The sequence below is a fragment of the Pagrus pagrus genome (assembly GCF_965226575.1).
Source record: "Pagrus pagrus genome assembly, chromosome: 3".
NCBI classification, from domain to species: domain Eukaryota; kingdom Metazoa; phylum Chordata; class Actinopteri; order Spariformes; family Sparidae; genus Pagrus; species Pagrus pagrus.
In genome coordinates this window covers 15,086,999-15,099,824 of record NC_140187.1, presented here as the reverse complement: position 1 = coordinate 15,099,824, position 12,826 = coordinate 15,086,999, and positions in this window count along the sequence as shown.

Sequence of the window (12,826 nt, the reverse complement as noted above, 5' to 3'; positions counted from 1 at the left end):
ATATGCCTTATGTCTCCCATTAAGGTGTCCTGAGCAATGACCCACCTAATACTTAATGTGTATCTTAAGCTGTGGTTAATATCTCCACATAACATTAGCAGTGGCTTTATTAGACAAAACTATTAATGCTAAAGAGTGTATGAGAATGGATGATAGCCTTAGCATTAATACTGAGGTCCACTTGTCATGTATTGATTCATGGTGGAAACTGTCTTCAATTCAATGAGGTTTGACCACGCTGAGGTGTGTGTGCCTCTGTGTTTGTGTATTGTTGTGCAAGTGTGTGAGTGATGCAGCAAATTGTCCATTTGCAGTATATCCGATGGGCTCAGGGATGTCATTAGTCACAGCGTGCTCGTTCTCATTAAATGGCCCAGTCGCCATGGCAGCCCCACAAAGGCCAGCCCCTCCCCACCAGCGCACGGAGAGTGACAGGCCAATTAGAGCAGGGCGCTGTGACATGCAGTCTGCTGTGATTACAGCTCTGAGGAGAGAGGAGCCAGGCAGGGGACACCATACACCGGCAGGGTCCCAACAAGATCCATCTCCAAACAAACACGATGAGCCGGGGGCCCTGCAGGTCATACTCGCTCCCCGAGCGCGACATCCTCGTCCCTCCATTACACGTGGCACCTGCCATCCAGAGCAGTTAGCTGTGATACCAACGGAGAGAGCAGCACAAACTACACCACCCAGAGGGCTTTCGGGCACACGTCAAACACCGACAGGTTGATTGTCCTGCGTTATTCCGTGTTGGAGATCTTCATCACCTGTCACACTCCACACACTCCGCTTTGCCATAATCCTCTCAAGTCTGCATCCTGGGGAAAAGCATGTGGCAATTCCGTAAAATACGAGTGAGCGAGACGCAGCAGGAGAGTGAAGGAAATATTCTAATCTTGGCAACGATGACATCGAGTGTGGCATCAATTCTGTCAGCTTTTCTTCACAGTGCATTCAAGGTGTAACACATGATGAGGCAGAGACACACACAAGACAACATAACTGATTTAAAAACTGTGACTTGACGCTGAAAGAAACAAGTTCACACGTTAAATAAAAGAAACTACCGCACACTCAGCTGTCATCATCAAACAGGCTGCGATGGAAGAGAATCACTGCCAAAACAATCCCAACACAAGTTCAGTTTAATAGTGTATCACACGGTCTTCGTCAGCAGTGTTAGGTTTGCCCAGCTGTCAGCCCGTTCTTACTCTCAGTTCATCAAATAAAGCAGCCTGGTCAGTGCAGGCTGTAGTTACCCCTCTAGTGTCATTTCTTAAAAAGCCTCTCAACAAAAGTGTGAGGCAGGGGGCAGGAGGAGTAGTTGGATTGCTTCTACACAGGACTTTCACCCTAGAGACCGTGATTTGCGACCCTTGCGTGACCAAAGTTCAAGAGTGATTTGTTTTTTTAAGTTATCTTGCGTAAGTAAGTTAACATATGTGAGTTACTTCAGTATTGTGACTGAACGTAGTTATTTCAACCCAAAGCATAATATTTTACTGAACCTAACCACCTGTCTAAACCTCGGCAAGAACTTTTTGTGCCGAACCAAACTGCGTCCGCAGACACACAAAGACATCCAGGTTGAAAGCAAAAAAAGCAAGCTTTAATGAGAAACAGGACTGAGGACTGAAAACACACGGTTAGGAATGATTAACAAAACACGTGTACGCAGAAGAAGGGCGGGAAAACAGACAAAGACAGGAAGTGGAAGGTAAAGCATGAATGGGGAAAATAAAACGGGAAACAACCAACAGAAAACCCAAAACATGAAAATGTTATCATACGTGAAAGTGTAACAGGACATTGCATATTATTGCTGACTGGCCACTGTGTCAAACTGACGCAGGGGGAGGTGGAGCGTCACAGTCGGCCATATTTGGCGTGTTTGAAACTGCAGATGTTCACATTCCAGGTTTATTTTCCATGTTTGCTTAAAAATTGAGACAGAAACATCCGGCTCTGAAAAATTCCCAGATACAACGGCAACAACATCAACATCAACATGATAGACCATGTGATATGACTGAAAGCCCTGAAACCAGCAGTGGGAAATGCACAGGAATGTCGTTCTGGGAGTAAAAGAGGAAAGAGGAAAGAATATTCATCCCTACATCACTGTGCAGTGCATCAAATGTCTCTGCTAGCATTTGAATCTGTGAATGTAAAATAATCTTTAGAGATTATCTTTGACCTTTCACTCTTAATAGAATAGAGAATCTGTGATTAAATCTTCTGAACTACTGCTTCACTCCAAAGCTTTTTCCTCAACTTTTGAACGTATCACACAACCTTCTCTATCTTGCTGATCAACTTGGAGTTTGTTCAGGTTTCATCAAGTACAGATCCTGCTGCTGCTGCTGCTGCTGCTGCTGAGCTATGAGCCATATCAACAGTGCTTGTACAGGACTACCTTTTGTACTTTATTGACCGTAACTTACTACTGAGCTGAAGTCTCAGCAGTCTTGTATGTCATCTCAGTGCTGTAATATCACGGCATTATTAACTGAAGTGATCGCTTATTGATGTACTGAAGAGCACTACCCCGTGAGTGCGCTTTGCTTAGAAGAGAAATGTCTCTGCATCTTTAAACTGAACGGAAGGACACATTTTGAATCATCCAATTAATTTATCATTTCCAACTCTAGAGACATAGAGGACATTCAAATCCGACAGGAGGGACTTCACTACCAAGAAAAATGTCAGAGCCGGCCGTTCAGCAAATGGCCAACAGCAACATATGTATACGTTCAAGTGAATAAACCGTCTCACAGCAGTAGGATGAGGAAATCGTGTTACCTACTGACAGTCAACATCGCTTTTTCAAAGACCACAATCTTTCCCTCACCCTAATCGAGTCATTTAACAGGCTGCAAGAAGCCAAACGTGAACCACAGGCTGTTGCCATCTGAGACACAAACACCTGTATGGAGGACAGAAACTGCCAAAATCAAAATAAATAAAGATGTAACGACTCCCAAGACTGTTCCTCCTAAGCCTGCCCTTCTGTGCTGTGACTGACAGATTGTTTGATTTATTGATGGCGCAGAGTTGCGAAAATAAATCTAGGAGGGAAATACTGAAATAAATGAATACACTCCAATTTAAAAATGAATAAATTAGATTAATTATTAATGTCAGTTTATGTCACATTTTATAAATTCATTCTTACATTTATTTTTCATATTATTTTGATGTATCAATTTATTTACTGAGCCATTTATTTATTTCATTTTTTTTAATTTTTGCACTTTCGAACCTCCATACACTTATCACATGCTGATCAGGGACACCTAAGCCAGGTCCAATTACAAAACCTTGAGAAGAAGCTTGCTAGTGAACACTGAGTGGAGTTTTGTCACAGAAACGTGTCTCCAGGACGAAGAAAGAACCTCAGAGAACAGAATCGCTCTGAATCAAAGAGGACAGAAACGTATCTGTCACACAGGTATGGTATATACATGGAGAGAAAATAGCAGAGTTTAGCTGCTGTAGGCCATTTCTGCAGCACGTAGAAGAGTTAAATGCCACTTAAAGCTTTTTCTGCGAGCCACAATAGAGAAAATAGAAAAAAGGGAGAAGAAAAGAAGACTGTCTGGGCAGATCGAGCCATTGGCCTCTCTCACTGCACATCTTTTGTGTTTCTGAGAGAATGGTTCAGTGCCTTTTGACAATAAAAACCATGGAGGGAAAAAAAACCACATAATTTTCTTCGGGCGATGCTGTCTTCCATCGCCGGCTGCTACATGAACAGCCTCACAAAAAGCTGGAAATTCGCATTTTGGTCGCCGTTTTGTGTGAATTGCGTTTCGTACATAAACACAGTTTTTTCCTCTTTCATCCCGAGGAGGCGGAGATGACATAGCAGAACAGACAGGCTGCGGCGCGGTAATGATTTAATTGAAAAAGAAAGCAAAGGCAGTAATTTTGTTATATTCATCTTGTTGTCGAATACATTCACACCCAAACACAAGGCTATAACTGCCGCTGATGACACAAAGAGATGCTCGTATCAATGTCCGCCTCTGTTTTTCACACCAACAAGAAATTAATATATTAAGTGAATTCGTATTTTCTCACCTTTAAGCAGAACATAAACTCATCTGCGTTGTATATACGTGCTGAAGTCAATACTTTTTCCACATTGAAAGGAATGAAAAACAACATTAAACGTGAACTCTACCTCACCTCTGACCTGGCATTTTGCTTCCTGACCTCAGCACATTTTAAATCGTAGATATGTTTCTGCCCAAACATTAGAGGGCTACACATGTTTGCCCTGACCCCTGACACACACACACGCACACGCCTATACATGAATAAATGCAAACATAGAGACAGGAGGGCATGGGCGGTCTCAGTTGGCCCTCTTTCCATACTGATACCTCCATTCTCAGCATATATAAATATCAACGAAACAAGATACAATACAACAAATAAACGCTAATAATACACTTTATAATTTATGTATTACATCTATATAAGTTAGAGCATTCAGTAGAGGACTGTTTAGACCATATGTGAGTAAACATGTCACTAAAAAAACACAACAATCTGAGCAAAGAACAAGTGGCCTCACATCTCCTGTGTCTCGGCCAGAAAGCTGCACTTGAACACACCGCGAAGACGACCAATCTCACTAGTCTCACTGACTTAGCCGCTTCTAATCAAGATAATGTCTGATAAAACGTTGCAAATGGCACTGGTGAAGAGGCGTAGGCGACAAATAAAGAGAAACTGCGCTAAATGGGTGAAATGATGGATACTACAGAGACAGGCTTAAGAGGCTTTTTCTTTCTCTCTCCATTTGGCTGAACAGCCAAACAGAGTGATTTCTCTTACCGACGGGCTCTGCTGCCGATTCAGCACACTGCATCCGCTGAAAAGCCTTGACAAGGGCCAACAAGGGACGACTTGTGCCAACAGTGTGGGACACACCACAAGGACTAGACGCACAGACGCTCACTAACCGCCCCGACATTGGCCAACGGTCAGGGCCCTGAGAGATTTAGTCAGCACAATCTGCACTCTCAGCATGCTATACATGGCCAAAAGTATGCAGACACCTGAATATTACACCCATATGCTACGATAACAGCCTCCCGTCCTATGGGAAGACTTTCTACACGATTATTGAAAAAATTGTATCCTGCAGTATAAATATGTCTCCTATTTGGAACTAACTGGCCCAAACCATGAAAACACAGCAAAAGACCAAAAGTGCACATGAGTATGTAGACAGGGGTGTCCACATATTTTTGGCCATATAGTGTCTTTCTACATACTGTACAATTACTTTTTGGTTTGCTTGAAGAGACAGCATTAAAATCTTTACTCTGCCACGGATGTAAGGCAACAACCCAATCGGTAGAATAAATGTCAATGTATATTTCTTTTAGTTGCAATTTTACACTTGTTTAGGTTAACTGTGATTTTCTATTGCCTTCCTTGCTCTGGCTAGGTTTAGGCACAAAAAACACTTTCTTAGGGTTAGGAAAAAATCATGTTTTGGCTCAAAATATCTGTTTTGGTTGCCACAAACACAGCTGGAGACTTCTCATCAAAAATATCTACTGGTTTCACACTTACAAATGTTGAAACGCAGCCTTCTTGCCTGTTTCAATTACGTATATGTCAAAAGGGAAGATGCAAATTATCGCACACAATTTAAGTGATGTTTTACACAATGTCACAACTTTGGTGAATTCGGGGTTGTACATGCTGTAACCAGAATGATTATATTACTTCATAATAAAACACAAATGATGAATAATGACCTTCACGTTGGGGCCGACAGGAACATTGATACAGGGCAAAAAATCATGGAGTATGCTCAGTGAAAAACTTACTGACACTCTCATCCATCAGTGCACTCCCGCTATATCCTTATTTTCAGCCTTGCATCATAAACTTCCTGCACTGGTGCTGCAAATGTGCACTGAACATACATCGTGAGGCGTGAAATCATCCAATATGAACTGAATTTCTGTTGATGCTGGGCTGCAGGGGCTGTGAGTGGTTGGCTTCGCTATTCCCCGACTACGACATCTCTGCATGCAGATAAACAGGCATGCCTGAGCATAAAGGCTGAAGGTGCCCAATATTATGCAAGACACCATCCATTATGTCTGCAACTTCTTGCATGATTGCCATAAAGAACACCTCTCTCTTTTATCTCTCCGTCTTTTGCTCTCACTCCCCGAGGACACAAAACTGACTGAAATTTAAGATGACAGGACAAGGTGAGTGAGGGGAGAAGAGGCTCTAAGTAAGTTAAGAGTAAGAACTCCAAGAAAGAAAAAAAAAAAGGACAGAGTAACAGAAGCCCAGAGCGAGGGGTTGTAAGAAATGCCTTTGAGTGGGAATAGAGTTTGGGGCTTTGAAAATGAAAGGAAAAGTGTAAAGAGAGAAAGTGAGAGAGACAAAGAAAAAGAGAGGGGACAGTGGTTGAAGGGTTAAGGGCGAAGTTGGAGTCTATGTGACAGTATCAAAGCCACAGGAGCAGCAGAGAAAAGCTGTTAACGGGAGCTCACCGTGCCTTAATCGATTGTGAACTGTGCTACGGAGCACAGCCAATCACAAGAGCTCCTGGAGACTTCTCTGGGTTAGAGCACTTACACGCTGTCTGCCGCCCGATCAGGGAGACGACACAGGGAGAGGAGAGTGAAAGAGACAGAAAGAGAAAGAGGGGAAAAAAACAAAGCGATGAGGAGAGAGGACGGTGGTAGTCAAGGAGAGGGAAAAAGTGGGACTTCAAGATGATGGTTTTGCTTTTTCATCGTGGCGACCTTGAGAGCCCTTGTTAGGGGACGTATATTAGAATGAATATGCATCAAGTGTCCTGTCTTTTGCTCCATTTGCTCCTGCCTTTCATCCGTCTTAACTTCACATGGGCCTTTTTCGACGTGACAATATGCTGTACGCATGACCTTTAAAGGCACGTCGCATAGCATCAAAAGAAGATTTGAACATTGTAACAGCACATGACATTTTGTAAGCAGAGTCTAGAATAGACAAATCCCCCTGAAACTTGTGGAAAATCTTCCTCTTGCATAATATATATATATATATAAATAAAAAAAAACTCTGTAGATACATCTCAGATATAACATCTGCCCCCATCGCCGAGAAGATTCCCAGATAAAATGATCTTTTCCTGACACAAAACCAATGAAAATGTAAATAGATGCAGCAAAGCAGCTTATATGATCTAGTTATGTCATCTTCGTTTATTTGTTTGATCTCGCTATTCCGGGTTTCGACATTGTAACTGCCTCATTAGTTGGAACAACACACAAAACATCCACTAAACTCAACTATTCCCAGACTGATGTGGCTTGAGACAGAATTAACTGACTAAACCAATAACGTCTCTTTGTGACGACTCCGGGACTAATTTTTCTACAGCTGTAAGTCTTCAGTCCAATTAACTTTTGCTTGCTGTAATTGGAAATTTGTAAATGAGTGTTGTAACAGCATAGAGATGAGTCAGTAATTTGGCGCTCTCTGTTTATTTTGGGTGTGTTACAGTGAGATCCATAGAGCAGCATGCCGTCTGATGCCCCGACTGTGAACCTAATACATCTTTAGATAAATAAAACAGTAAGTAAATCTGTAGAAAATGCTGTTCCATGACTGTGCACAAACGTCAATGTCATTATAAAATCTAAACATTTCCTGTGAGAGATGTCTCTTTAAAGCATGATATGATGATCTGCGGGGTTAATGAAGTAATGGGAAGAAGATATAACTCTGAAGTTTGAATTCATGCTGAGTTTTGAAGCACTAAAAATACCTGCAGACATTTCACAGAAAGTTAAAAGTTCAGGAAATAAATTAGGTCCAATCTACTGTATCTATCCAATCTATTTAATGATATTGTAAAAGTCAACCCTGCCTGCATGGAAAGAACTGAAATTAAAAAGAAATGGTCTCTTTTCTTTGTTCTTCTTAAAAGCATAACCGCTGTGTTTGATCCGCTCGATGGAGTGAAAACGAATTTTGTTAAAAATACATGAGATTGAATTCAGGCTGGAGCAATAAAGTCGTGTCTCAGTCAAAGTCAGAAATTCAAAAGATAATTGATCATTAGTGTTTGTCTTGATCAACCAGCTTCACCTGTAAACTAGAGACCATCTAGGAAGGTGAAGCCTCGCCCTCGACTGGAAGGGTCGTGACTTTGCCTCTCTTTTGCAATGGGATCACAGCAGCCACAACGCCAGCCAAGTTCACATCCCACCCCATGAGTATTCAGTAGTGGTTACTACATTATTACACGAGTACTCAGTACTCTGGGTGAGTAGGGCAGGGTTGGACCACACCCATCTTCAAACGAGCCTTCATTTTGATCCTAACTACACTCCTGTTGCAGTTTCATGACTGCATCTTGCAGGGTTGTGACACTATTGCATTGACAAATTCTGTCCACACACAGACAGACAGACAGACAGACATATAAACATAGTATTTAAACTGATCACCAGTTTAAATTTTGGCATTTAATGTTGGCATACGTTTCTGCAAAGCACAGATACGTTTTCATTATGTTGAAACTTTACATTTAGTTTAGGTTAAATTTTCAACTTCACAGAGCTGGAAATCGTTCTGTTGTCTCCTTCAAAATATCCAGTTGCGTCACGCTTACAAATGTTGAAACCCAGTCTTGTACTGCTGTCACTGGCTTGGCCGCCTTCTCACCTGTGACTCCACCGCCATTTCCACCACCTCCCGATATGAAAGTCAAGTCATAAACATGTAATGTGAACAATATGACGTTTAGCATCAGCCTTCAGCACGTACAAATGTGAACTCATAAGTGGTTTGCAGAGACATTATATGGCAGGAAGTAACAGAGTCAACAAACTTGTTCAACTTTCCCTTCTGATTCATACTGGTCAAAAAGTGATTCATAGTGTTTGAAATGGAAAAGTCATTATTCTAGCAGTGCAGCATTACCTACCAGACTATAAACTGCAGCATCGCTCCCATACAGTGTTTACGTTTTATGATTGATGTGCCAGATACCAAAACTGTAATATCACATTTGTTTTCAGACCTATAATACCTAACACTTAGCTATAATGGGGGACTTTAAGAGGGTTACGATTATCTAAATGTAACCACACTTCATTGATCCCGCCGCACTTTGAGAACTCTGACTGGTCAGCGTGGGCTGGTTGTGTTTTCTGCTACATGTTTCAGATGTCAGTGGAGGTTGTTGACAGTGAAGAAAAAGTGAAATAAGTTGAGGAAGAGCTCATTATTCTGGTCATTTAGTGTAAAACATATGTAGCAAAGACATTTCGACATCAAACCTTCTGCTTGCTCGCTCTGTCGCAGTAAATGACACAGCGTAAACACAGCAAATGCACGGCAGTAGTCTCCTGTTCAGTGATGAGACAAGGCACGATGCAGCCAGATCATTAACAACACAGATGGCTATTGTTGCAGTTATTAATGGGTGAAACCTGGGTATAAAATTATCTTAAAAATTAGGATATCTTTAATAACATCTCTTGTCTCTTGTAAGTCCAGCTTGTCGAAGTGCAATACTAAAACTGCTGAAGTATCCCTCAAAGGCATTGGAGGAAACAATTTTTTCAAATTTCTGTCTTAAAATATCAGGCTCCTCCGAAAACAAAACCAGTGCAGCTATTTTGAGGTGAGCAATCCCATTATTTTTGCTTGACTGGTTTCACCTGTGAGTGAATAATTTCACTATAATCATCAGAAGGAAACAGGCGATGGTTTGCCAGATTGAGACATCAGGCACTGTGTTGATAACATAAAAGAGCATTGAAGGAGGACTCCACCGGAGAATATCAAAGGAGGAGGAGGAGGATGGGGGGGAGAAATTTCTCCACTACATTCATCTTCGGTGGTTTAATTTTAATTTGGTGGTGGGGTGGTACACTGCAGGGTGCCTATGTCTACATAAACCTGTTATTCAGTTACTCAACTGAGCCTATGACAGTTGTCTTGCCCCATTTGGGCTGATTTCTCACATTAAGTATAAAGTATGACTCAACTCTACCTCAGTGGGAATCTTTTCTTGAATTAAAATGCGCAAGGAAACATGGATTGTGTTTAATTTTTCCAACAGAAAGGAAAAATTCACATGCAATTTGCAGCTAACATTGTTTGTTCTTTTCAACATCGTCTATCAGCTGTCATGACGATACAGTGACTTTGTGGAGAGCTTCACTGGAAAGTAATGAAATGGACACAGGTTGAACCAAACAGTTTTCAAGTGCAGGCAGAGTGCTGGTCAAGGGCAAACAGTCAATAACCAGAGCCGCCTCTTTAAATGTCAGTTGTCTTGGAAACAGGTGCAGAAACGGAGGATTTGGACGGTGACTGAGCAACCCGGGAGCCACCGTTTAGCAACGCCCGAGAACAACGACGTGCCACCCTGCGGAGCTCCACTGAAGCACTGAAAGCTGCAATTCAAGCAAACTGGGGGGTAGAAGACGGTGAAAAACAGCAGAGACCACCTGATGTTATAATCCTCGTCTTCAGTATAATTCATGAAAAATAAGTGAGGAACTCACAAAACACACAGAAGCAAACAGTGGAAAGAATAGTATTTAAAATTGACATTTCACACATGTTACTGTGGTGAAAAGCCCCCACAGTTAAGATTTATTAACACGAACGTTAGGATGGACGAATATTGATGACAAAATACAATGCATGTTGAATTATTTGCCTCTGGTACACTATAGGTCACCTATATAGCATATAAGCCCACTCATCACAGTCCAATTTCATCCCTATAGAAGAGGCACAGCATAAAAATACAGAGTTATGAACTGGCTCCGCAGTACTGAAAAAAACAGGCACCTTGGTGGAGACTTTGTCACTGTGCCGCTCAGCAGACACTCTATTCACTACTGCCCCCTGCTGTGAACACAAATGCTAACCTGAACCCCCACACACTGTGAACACCTTCACCAGGGGTGGATGGAGAATCCTCCAGAAGTAATAATACTTCACTCAAATCATACTGAGGTAAAAGTAAGATTACTCGTGTTGAAAACTACTCAGAAAAGCAGCTTACTTGAACACTTTGTACTGTAAAATGTAAAATATGCAGCCCAATAGCCAAGAGGACGTTTCTTCAAACCACTGATGGATTCACATTTGTTTATGTCACAGGCTACTTACTGTATTGAAATTTATTTTTAAAAAGAAAAGGTGTCAAATCATGTTCACATTACATGTTTATTACTGTCATGAGTTGGAGGGGGTGGTTGTGGACGAGTTCAAGACTGCGTTCAAAGGAGACATATCATTCTCATTTTCAGGTTCATAATTTGATTTTGGTTACTACTAGATTAGGTTTACATGCTTTAATGCTCAAGAAACACATCAGTTTTCTCATACTGTCCAGTGCTGCAGCTCTGTCTGAAATGCTCTGTTTTAGGCCCCCCAGTGTGCTCTGATAGGTCAGCTCGCAACATGCCTGAGCCAGTGATGCTATCAACAACGAAGCAGCTGTGCTAAATCAGTTCTTACGAGCCAAAGAAGCCACTGGGCGGAAATTATGCAAAGTGCACAGTGACATAGTGTGATGTCACAAAGTCACAGAATTAAAGGCGGGACTACTGACAAAGTGTTTAAGGAGCAGTGTTTTCTGTGGGAGAGAGGAGCTTCTGTGCGTGTGGACTTTGACCTTTTAAACTTTCAAGAGCTTTAACATGCACAAGAACCTATAAAACACTGAAGGAAAGGAAAAAATGAAAGGTTTCCTTTAAGGAGACCACCGGGCAAGTTCCAGCCAGTTTCTGACAACAAAAAACAGATATTTTTGTAGGGTGTTGGGACATCTCCAGACATGTTTGTGGTGACCAAAACAGGTATTTTAAGCCAAAACATGATCTTTTCCTAACCCTAGCCAAGTGTTTTTTGCCTAAACTTAACAAGGTCATAAACACAGTGTTGTCGTGACACAAAATTGAAAACTGAACGTGGAGAAACGTGAAAGTAGAAACATATCCATGGTTTGCAGAAAGGTATATTGCCAATATTTATTCTGGCAATTGCATTACAAATATGGCTTCCAGACTTTAATTTTTCTTTCCATTTGAAAACTCCTGAACAACCAACCCTTCATCTGTTCAGCTCTCTTAAAGAGATGGTCTTGTCCAAATGGTCTGTTGATTGGCTGAAATTCAAAGGAAATTTAAATGTCCTCCCAAAAAGCTCAACCAGCGGTTACTCTATAATTCGCGACCTTCCAGAAGTAGATGGGTTTTAAAAAATGCATCCTTAAATAATCAATGTAAGTAAAAGTAGAGAGTGCTCAAAAATGGATCAAGAACAGGGTATTCAGTGTGAGCTCTTATAATCATGTGCAATTTGATTTTTTCTTTTGCCGTAAACTACCTGATGTGTCTCATATATTCAGGAACAGGGCAATTTCAAAGGCTTTAGTCATTTTAGAGTGGCCTCTCCATCCTTTATATAAGGAGGTTGAGCTTCTCTCCTCTGGATGGAAATTTAGAGCACCAAAGGGTCTAACAGGGTGAGAAAGTCTTTTATCTTTTATTTAATGCCATCAAAACGTTAAATGTTCATGAGTCAGCTGGATGTACTCCAGGTTTATCACTTGATGTACAAGGTTTTGTGGCGGGTTTTACACACATGTCTCTTTAGCTGTGCTGGTGGTGTGCCCAAGTACGACCTCACTGCCAGGCTGATGTGGCTGTTAACTATTATTCTAGTTATTTTTATGTTCAAGTCTCACCTGGCTGCAAGACAAATGTCCCCTTGACGACGATAAAGTTAAACTTGAAAGTAGGTCAAAGTGATAACAGAG